General features: G+C 31.1%; 1 long non-coding RNA gene across 1 annotated transcript; it reads left to right on the top strand.

The window, feature by feature from the left end:
- Nucleotides 1–1,014: 1,014 nt before the first annotated feature.
- Nucleotides 1,015–3,232, top strand: LOC134269956 (uncharacterized). Its single transcript, XR_009992688.1, has 3 exons — nucleotides 1,015–1,202; nucleotides 2,939–3,028; nucleotides 3,120–3,232. It is a non-coding gene; the product is annotated as an uncharacterized LOC134269956 (long non-coding RNA).
- Nucleotides 3,233–11,314: the final 8,082 nt, after the last annotated feature.

The raw sequence follows: 11,314 nt of genomic DNA, 5'->3' as shown, positions 1-11,314 counted from the left end.
AAATTAGATGTTAGATCCACTCGCATATTACTTGCCACACTAACATCTAACAAGTCATTGAGGGTCACGTAAGAGGTTAAATTCGGAATGCCTCAAGATTTATTCGCTTCAACAATATATGATGATTTTGCCAGCTGCGATTTGATTAATTGATAGAATTTGACCTCTGACGTGACCCTCAACGGGATGTTGTTAGATGTTAGTGTAGCGAGTATGCAAGCGGATCTAACATCTAATTTGAATTAGATTGATTCTATAAATAAAGGTTGTACTATCAGGCTAACACAAATGCAGGGAACATCATTAATGACTTGATGCAAATCTCCCCGCTGAGGACACATCAGTGCAGAGAGTCTGAGACGTTTGACCTTAATCTTGTTGCATCAGTGTTTATTTACTTCTGTTTGTATATATAAAACCGGATTACCCCGAAACGATACGTGATAAATATTTTTTGCTGTTAATTTCTAGCTATATTTTATTTTATTTTTAAAACTATTTAATATTATACATGCCATTGAGATATTTTTGTGTGTATTACATATTCTCTAAACGTCTGAACGTGATTTTAAACTGTCACCACAGTCCTTGTTCATTATCCTGTAAATGAGCCCGGCTCAATACATTTACTATAAAAATAATTGGACAAATTTGTGAATGACAATATTCAATGATGCATAGCAATTAATCTTTTCCTGACATTCACCTTCTCCTAAAAATTTGTCGTGTTATTTATTTATTTATTGCAAAGTCGTCCCTGGACTAGTGCTACGGTCAATGCAGCTGCAATGGGCCATGCAATTTCGAACCCTGCGTGGTGAGAGTTTGTCCCGAGACACAGTTAGATTATTCTAACTAGCACCAATATAGAATAAATCATACCGATTAATCAACATCACTACAATATGAGGACGTAAAAATAAGATAAAACATCCTTTAGTCCAGCAATAAGCCACTAATAGTAGGCTTGCTAACGCAAAGGGACGTAACTCGAGTTTCTCTATTTTTATGCGTCTCTGACGTCATGCACATTTTTGACATCGAGGGTGGTTGTCTTTTACGGCTTATTTCTGAATGAATACGAACGATGTGTTCCGAATAACTACGGAACTATTTTAAGAAACGTTCCCGCCACATGCCTTTAGCCAGAAAGACCGTAAAGCACCTGTTACAACGAAAAAAACAGAGGGAGAAAGTGAACGGTAAGTGTATTTAAACTCTCATAATGTGAAGGCACCCATCTAACTATAATATTTTAAACATTTAACGCTTCTTGTTGCTATTTATAATAAAAAACAGATAGTAAACGCAAGACAATATCTGTATTTTAACGAAAAATTAAGTGGACTGTTCATGGCCTCGTTTTCGTTCAGCAATGGCGGCTCCCATTGCAAGCATCATTTTCGCAATCATTTCAGCCTTTATTAACTTCCAAAATATTTCTTATCTGTTTAAATTGAAGTATCTGAACTTGTTTTTCATGCTATTAAAACTGTAACAGTATAGAGTGGCTTTAATGAATATTACATGGTTTTACAAAAATGACAACAGAGAAAATTCGAAATCATGTTATACTGCATTATAGTCATCACAGGTGCTTGAGGACAGGACCCCCCCCCCCCCCTACCCAATATAGACCCCCGGGGCTGTTCGACTTTTTCACATAGATTATATATGGATGACACATTTGTGATAGAATATATCCTATTAATTCAGAAAATTTGCTTAAACTTACATTTTATAAAAATATCTACCCTCTCTATATATATAAATTAACAAGGTTGCCAACTTCGTCTGCAAACCGAGAGGCACTTCCGAGAATTTTGGTTGAATCGTCTCATAAATCTAAAGAAAACCCTAAAATCAACAACTCATATTGTAGATTGAATATTCTTTTCATTAACCACCAACTCTCATGAAGGTTAAGGCACTTTAACAGTCGTTATGACCAAGTTTTCGAAAGGATGTCAGGCTACAGTCAGCGTTTATGCTTAGTGAACGGAAGTGACGAGGAGACGACTTTTTACCAAAATACACAGTTCTGCAGAAGGACTGAAACACTGTTTTGAAGTAAACTTTTGATGAAATTTGGTTGATATACACTTTAAAAAATGTCTTTCAAATGTATTGGGAGAATAGAGTTCTAAACCGCTGATGCAAATGAAATGTCTCTAATTATTTTTCAAATACCTGATTTGCATGTGAGAGTTATGCCCTTTTAAAAATGCAATTTATAAAAATATCTTCTTTTCATTAAATATTTGTGTAAATCTACAAAACGTTTGAAAATAAAATTTTGATGAAGAATTCGTACAAAAAAACAAGAATATGTCTATTGTTGATATTTCACACGTATATTTGGGTAAATGGGGAACATCGGGAATTGGTCCTCTCCTTATTACTTCCGTTCAATAAGCTTTTTACGGAGTTGGCAACCTTGTTGATTTTTATATAGAGAATGTTCAATGTAGGGTAGATTGAAGAGAACGTTTGTTTTAGGTAATTTTTCGATTTGCTGGTATAGATCTTATCACAAATATGGCAATGAAAGATTTTTTATGAGAAAAAAAATCGAAAAAGCCCAGGGGTCTATATCGAAGGGGGGAGGGGTCCTGTCCTCAAGCACCTGTGATAGTCATGTGTTAAATTCATTAGTCCGTCAGACGATGAGTAAAATAAATGATGCGTGGTTAATGATAGGTGTTTTAAGTTGTTAAATAATAACTGCATTTACACTTCATCACTTAAACAAAGAGCAATTAACCATTTTAATTTCACTAAAGCAGAACTCATATACATGTATTCATATAATATATATGTAATGTATGTATGTATGTATAATTATAATGATTAAATTTTTTAACTCATTAAAGTCATTAAATCATTTAAGTTATTTTAAAGGTTTATATAGTTTATGATGTCCTGTGCTTCATTTCAGACATGCTAGTAGGTACTTGGAAAAGAATTTCCACGGAACCCGAATGGTACTACAGACAACATTAATACTGTTCCCTGTTAATTTTGGAAGGTAACAATTTTTTAAAGTCTTGCTGAGTTTTTCCTGTGTATCTATTAACTTATAATAGCATCTTAATGCAAAAAAATATTTTTATTTTCAGACACTGAGCAAAACAACCAAGTAAATGGAAGAAAAGCCTGTCGACCAGACCAGCTGATCATAATAATTAATTTGTTAATGAAGAAATAAAAGTTTTTTGTTGAAAAATTCACATTGCATCTTGTTATTTTATCATTTGACTTGAGTTCTGTACCAAAAAAAAATTTTTCTCAGTTATGGAAAGGTGTGAAAATGAAGGTGACATTTTGCCTCTAAAAATAGAAGTGTAGGCATAAAAATGGCAAACTTCAATTATTTTTAAAAAATCATGGATGTTGGAAATTTTCAAATACAATGCATTTTTGCTCTATTAAAAGGTAACAGAACAGAAATATGTAATGATTTTGATCCCAGAATTTCATTTTAAAATCTGCTTGGCAAGCCTACCACTAAATTGTTTTTGATGTACCTTCAAACAAATCAAATTAATGTTCTTGATTCTCACTTTTCACGTTATGACTGACTTAGTGCTTCTTGATTCCAAAACAATTTTTCTATTACCTATAATTTTGACTTTAGGTTGAATTCGCCAATTTCATGCTTGCGAAGTTGTGTCAATGTGTGCATTACGACCGCTCCGGCTACTTTCGTTATTTCTAACCAATGAAAATTGTCCTTACTTTTCTGTTGCGTCATGCAATTCTATTGCACGCATCACTGAATTGTAGAACACACATCACAAGATTTCGAATATACATCACAAGATTATCGAATATACATCACAAGATTTCGAATATACATCACAAGATTATCGAACATACATCACAAGATTTCGAATATACATCACAAGATTTCGAACATACATCACAAGATTATAGAATATACATCACAAGATTTCGAATATACATCACAAGATATTGAATATACATCACAAGATTTTGAACATACATCACAAGATATTGAATATACATCACAAGATTATAGAATGTACATCACAAGATTTCGAACATACATCACAAGATTATGGAATATACATCACAAGTTTTAGAATATACATCACAAGATATTGAATATACATCACAAGATTTTGAACATACATCACAAGATTTTGAATATACATCACAAGATTTCGAACATACATCACAAGATTTTGAACATACATCACAAGATTTTGAATATACATCACAAGATTTTGAACATACATCACAAGATTTTGAATATACATCACAAGATTATAGAACACACATCACAAGATTTTGAATATACATCACAAGATTATGGAATATACATCACAAGATTATCGAATATACATCACAAGATATTGAATATACATCACAAGATTTTGAACATACATCACAAGATTTCGAACATACATCACAAGATTTTGAATATACATCACAAGATTTTGAATATACATCACAAGATTTCGAACATACATCACAAGATTTTGAATATACATCACAAGATTTTGAATATACATCACAAGATTTTGAATATACATCACAAGATTTCGAACATACATCACAAGATTTTGAATATACATCACAAGATTATCGAATATAGCAACGTTTGACATGCCATACATTTGTACCTATTTTATTTATTCATTTTTTTTTACCATTCCAAATAGGAAATTATATATACATTGTATATTCATTTGGCTGGATACATATTTTTTTTAAACTTAAGAAGTTGGGATTACCTTTGATGTAAACATTATGTATTTAGATCTAACTTAAAACACATTAAAAATATTTATTCTAAAAGACACCTGCATTCATACTTATAAAATATCAGGATATCAGTTTTGGTTGGAGCTCTTTAGATTTTTTCGTTATGAATTCCTTCCATGATATCACATATTTTTCAGTTATAAGCTACTCAATAAAAACATGACATTTCTTGTAAGCGTTACCCTCATTCGTAATGGCGATTACTTGATAAATGTTTTCATTTTAATAAAAAGGACCAGGTAAAGGGAGAATAAACATACTCTGTGCTTTACAGTCATGCGCTTTTACGTATTGTTACTTTTAAAACATTGTGATTTACTACGTTTATCTATATGTACAATGTTACAAATAGGATGCAGCAATAAAAATTGAAATGGATACAGCAGTGTCATAGAACGCTCTTGAAAAATACAGATAATTCATATTCTTTATGGAGCTCGGTGTTTCTGTTTACATTTCGAATTCGGCTTCATGAATTTTTACAATTATTTTCCAAACACTAAGTTCCTTGTAAGATTACTTTTTCACTCAAATATATTTCCATAATAAAAAAGAGAACATGATTATATTATTTATGAAACGAAATGAATCGTCAATCAGGCCTGTAGACACCCCCCCCTTTATTTTCAAGTATAGATTTTTTTTATTTTTGCTTAAGTAAATTTTTCTATACATGCAGGTTGACCCCAACCCCCAATTTTTAACTGTTGTTAGGTCAAGCGAATGCAAATCCGGGGATATCGTTATATAGTTTGAAGTTGTACTGCAATCCTGATTTCGATCGACTGCTTCTTGTACCCTTAAATTCTTAGAAAATATTTCAGGCACGAAGCATCGGGAATTTCTATTTTATTATTCTTTTTTTTTTTTTGCGAACAGAACCTTCTTCAATTGTAAAATGTTCACTGAAAAGCCCCCTTTTTTGTTGTTGGATTGGAAGTGAAGGTCCCTCACTACCTCATCGAAGTAGGATTTGCGAGATTGGACACTTTATCTTGATTTGCCTGTCAATTAGTAAAGAAAAGCCGTAAAGATATTGAACATTTTTAAATAAAAAATTATTTATGAAAATAAAACACATAATTGGTGAATATTTTTTTAATTTGTGGTTAAAATCTTCTTAAAACCAGTCACAACTGGGGAGAACATGTTCATTAATCATATTTATAGAAGAAATTGAAATGAAATAGCCAAATTTTAGAGAAATTAATTTTTTTTAATTTTGGCCAATCCCGATCAAAATTAAACCGATCCCAACCATAATAGTACAATTATTGGAAATAAATAACATTTTCTCAAGAACACTAGTCTGATTAGGTGTAATAAGGGTTAAATTATTATTGAACTTGACAATAAATTAGATTTCTTCATTGTAAATATATGGAGAGGCAATAAATTAGCATTTTATTCATTTTGTGTTAATTTTGATCGGGATCAGTTTAATTTTGATCGGGTTAGGTCCAAATATTAAAAAAATTAATTTCTCTAAAATTTCGTTTGATTTTTTTTTTTTTGAATGATTGACAAACATGTTGTCCTCAGTTGTGACTAGTTTTATGGTGTTTTTAACAATACGTTTAAAAAATGTCCACGAATAATGTGTTTTATTTACATAAATAATTTTTTTATAAGGAAAATTAAAAAGTCTTACTTACCAGCCTTTCCTTACATGTTTTATTAGCTATTCATATGATGCATCAGTAACAGCAAACTTTTAACTCGAAAACAACTTATTTGGATGTAAATAATTTTTTTTAATTTTCTTTAAAAAAAATACAAAAAAATTCATAGGAAATAATCAAGAGCTAATCTCGGCTTTTCAATGCTGAAACCATTGTTTTAAAAGGATGACTCAAAATCTATAAAATAAAAAGTTGGTGTGGCATTCCACCTTGTATTAAGTAATTTGACACCCCCTTTACTTTCAAAAGCAATGTTACATATGTATCTACATATTATAATTTTAAATTTACTCCTTTATATGCATTTTACCCATTCAAAATAATCTACAGTATAAAAACAGAAAAGCTTAAATTCACATTAGTAAAACGACTGTATAATATTAATGCATTTTCATGGATACATGTATATTTATGTAATCACCACACTTTGTTCAAAATTTAATACTACATACATGTACTACTTTTTCACATTCATATTTATTTCAGAATAATGATATATTCGTTTCAATATTAAAATTAAAGTTGCACAAGTATTTGCTCGATTTTTTTTTTACTGTTTAGTACTTCTAAAAATGTTTTGTGCAAATTCCACAACCCAGATGACAGCATCTCTGTATGAATTGCTAGTGACCTTCAAGTTCAATCAAAAGGTATAATTGATGTGTCAAATAACTATAAATCGATTAGCATACAGGTGTCTTTCATTCCAGCACCACCAGGGGGGAATCTCTCGATCTGAAAAGGTCACGCATCCACATCCTTAATTATTACCATAAGTACACACAGTGGGTGGTGGAGGAGAAGAGTTTGATTTGTTAATAACTCTCCTGTATTACATCACATGCTGTTTTTATTTACTCACCTTTACTATGATAATATCATTGTTTTGAACTTTCAAAAGAATTCGCGATATAGAGGAATAACACAATTGAAAAATCTAATAGAACAATTAAACACGCAACTGGATATATTCCTCCCCCCTTTTACATTATCTACATGTATACATGTGTAAAATGTTTATAATCGGGGGTGTTAATTTATATGCATATTGCGTGCCTGTCAGTTTTTACATGTATAAACCACGTTGTGCATATTCTTGAGAGTCTAGTGTAATTCTAAAAGACTAAATCTTTTTTAAAAGATCAATATTGTTAACAAATTACTCATCCTCTTGTTTTATAATGTTTCAAGCATCCAAGCCACACTGAGCTGTTCTCTAATGAATATTAATGAAATGTGCGCAATGAGGATGCGTCGTATATTATGTCGATGTTGTATTCTCACTCGTGCAGTTTTCCTTTTTACGTTTGTGTAATTTTCTCATTATATCGTGTAAATATTTTGTTGATTGTGTAGTTTTTCTGTAGTTTGTTTAAATTTCAATAACTTTGTGTATATTTTCCTCACTTTGTGTAAGTTTTGACTTGCTCGTGTAATTTTTGTTTAAGGTCGTGCAGAAAATAGTTTTGAACCAATCGGCGTGCCATACCATCTGCTCATTCATACAATTTTTTTAATAATCATGCAAGAACTCGCTAAAGAGTGGGTTAATTGATCTCATTCATATATATCTAATTATTTGTTACTTCCATATATTCATGTTAGAAAATTACCTGTTACATAAAGAAATCTTTTTTTATAGCTTTGCATCAGAATTGGTGGGAATTTAGTAATGCAATATTGTGTGTTCGTGAGTTAGTACTGTGCAAAAATGGCATAATTGCATTGGGATCGATGTCAAATACTGCATTGATTTACAGACAAGCTCTACGCTTTATGAAAGGGGATGCTTTCCTTCGCGGTGTCTTTGTTCCTTTTCTTTCTTTTTTGAAATAAAAAAAAAGACAAGAGGAAACTTGAATTAAATAAGTTTTATTAAAATATTTTCAATTTCAAGATTTTGTAGAAAACATTTTCTTTTTTACAGATACGAGAAGCACTCGATAATATGAATTCTACAGTTGATGATACAAATCACCAGGTCTCCACACAACAGAATTCAACACAAAAAGAAATCAAAAATAAATCCACTCAATAAATTAAAATTCAGCTTAATAAAATCATTTAACATCTTAATAAACCAGAAATAATTGCTACATAATTATAGTAACACATAAATACCCCCTCTCCCCCAAGGAACAAGGTAATGGTATGGTAATCCAAATTTTGCCCCCTGCTTGGTATTCTAAATCAAACACGTTATCAGAGCATTTAAGAAATTTAAATGATACTTCAAGTGTTAAAACTAGCACTAGGTTTGTTTCTCAGTTTCGCAAGATGAAAAAAAACATTTAACCAAATTTTCTCATGCAGTAGAACACAAGGTATTCTATCCCTAGATTTTTATATAGAAAATGTACTAACAGGAGGCCAAAATAGGTCTTACCATACCTTGTTCTTTGTTAATGGAATTGATTTCATAGTACAATGTAAGGTGAGGGAATGTTGGATGCTGTGTTTTTAGTCAAGCCCTACCCCCCTACCCCAAAAAGGAACAACTCACCACTTTAAATCTCAGCTTTTATGATTTATACATCATTTTTCTGTGCACTGTAGGGGTATAGGCACTTTTACATATTGCACTTTTCTGTGGCTTATTACAAGAGCCCTCAAAGCTATGTCAGTGTTAAATTCTAACTTTTCCTAATAATATTACAATAAATATACAGAAATATTAAATCTGACAAAAGTATAAGCATATCTACTTAATTCCACTATAAATATACAATTGAAATAGTCTCTAGGAATGAGACATATTTTGGGTATCAATTTCAGTGGCCTGTAACTTTCATGTATATATACAATTTAACAATCTGTTTTTCTTGTAAAACATCGATTCAACAGAACTACATTAGGGCAAGACCTGCATTATGAAAGCCATTAAGCTATAGTTCAAACTTACTTTTTCAGAAATATTGCTCAAGTCACTTGTATATATAAATCTACATTCTCTCAATATTACAGGGCAACAGCTGTGGCTTGACTTTGACCATGGTTAACAAACACATTATACAAAACATTACTATGATGAGCAGTTCTCGTATAAACAAAAGACATTTACAAGAATGGCTTATTATGCTTCTCATTTCATAGCATGCTAATAAAGCATTGGTATCTAAGGCTGGATTCAAGAAAATCTTATTTATCTAAAACTGTATTAATTTTCCCCCTTTATAGGGTACAAATGTCAACTTTTATAAGACCTTTTCTAGGACTTTCAAAGACCTTGAATCTTTTAAAGATGAATAAAATGAAAATTGTTGCATGAAAAAATTTCATTTTCAAGCTTAATTTTGATGCATTTCAAATTAAATGTTAATTTTTGGAGTTCCTGGCTGAGGATCGGATATCCTGACTTGTACTATAATTTTAAAACATACAATTCTACATATAATACTTAGAATGAGTTTTCTAGGTATGCGCTTCTTTTCCAGCTTTCTTAATGCAGATTATAATTTTGATTTTTTGGGGCACTAATAGGCATATTTCGAAGGTCTTACATGCATGACATGTGTTGACGTCATGTCACTGTACACGTATCTGCTGTAAATGTTACAATCTAGATTAGATGAGCTGAACATTATACAATGTAGTCATTTTATACTCAGTATAGGGAAAATTATCCAAAATATATTAAGGGACAGGAACTTCCGCAATGCATTTTCTAATTTTATTAAACATATTTTAGACTAAGCAACTATAGGTATCCAGGCATTCAGAAAAAAAAATCATGATTTAGTAATCTAGGTCTTCTGTTTCTTTTAATTATCATTTAATATTATACTTTCATGTAAATCAGTTGAATCTGATTGGTTGAGAAACATTTGTTAAAAAACATTATTACCCGCTGAATAATGAAGCACCGCCCTCCAGCTTAGCAACAGTCAACATTGCTTGACGACGGGTGATATTCCAAAAAGTAGCGACTGCGCAGAATTTATGCGCGCACGGTTCACTGTTATATGTATTTGTATAAAACATTCAGTATAATATAATAAATATTGAACGTAGTTGAGTGTAACATTGAAAATTTTCACCCCTCGAAAACCATTGTCAACCTCGACTGCGCCTCGGTTGACAATGGTTTTCTTGGGGTGGAAATTTTCAATGTTACACTCAACTACATGCAATATTTATATAATTGTACATTGTATAAAAGGTTTGTTCTATCATTGCAAAACACCACAGCTCACTTCTTATTCTTAATCATGCAAGTAAGTTTTGATTCAAGAAAATCCTATTTTTCTAAATCTGTATATCTGTACTTAAGACTTTTATGGGGTACAAATGTCAGTTCTTTACTAAATCCTTTCTAAGACTTCACAGAACCCTGAATCATAGTAAGATGCATAAATGAAAAAATACTTTCGATTTGAGAAGATTTTTAATCAAATGATAATTTAGAGTTACCTTTCCTCACTGGGGATCAGATACCCTTAAGAATGAATGTCTCATAATCATTACTTTGTTCAAGATCATTTAAAGCGGCTGGGTGGTTGTGGCTATTTTCAGATCTAGAGTATTTTGATCTCCTTTAGAAGAAGACTTCCTTATAAAGATATTTAAAAATGATTAAATTTTAAAACCAAACTTTATGAAATTTTTCTTTGCCAAATAATAGTTGACAGCTTAAGATACCATATCTGAAAATTTGATATATATCTGATGGTGTTGACCCCCAGCCTCCTTAAAAGCCACTAACCAGAGACATTGGGATCATATATAATATAGTTCTTATATATACTAGTAGTCTGTTCAAACTGTGAAAATATTTTGTAATCAAATTGATTATATGGCCTTTCCAAAGTTAAGGGAGTATCATGTATTTTATATTATCTGTT

This window comes from Saccostrea cucullata, unplaced genomic scaffold (assembly GCF_032062105.1).
Source record: "Saccostrea cucullata isolate Sc308-1 unplaced genomic scaffold, CSIRO_AGI_Scuc_v1 ctg1527, whole genome shotgun sequence".
Lineage (NCBI taxonomy): Eukaryota > Metazoa > Mollusca > Bivalvia > Ostreida > Ostreidae > Saccostrea > Saccostrea cuccullata.
This window is presented reverse-complemented; position numbering and strand designations above follow the sequence as displayed.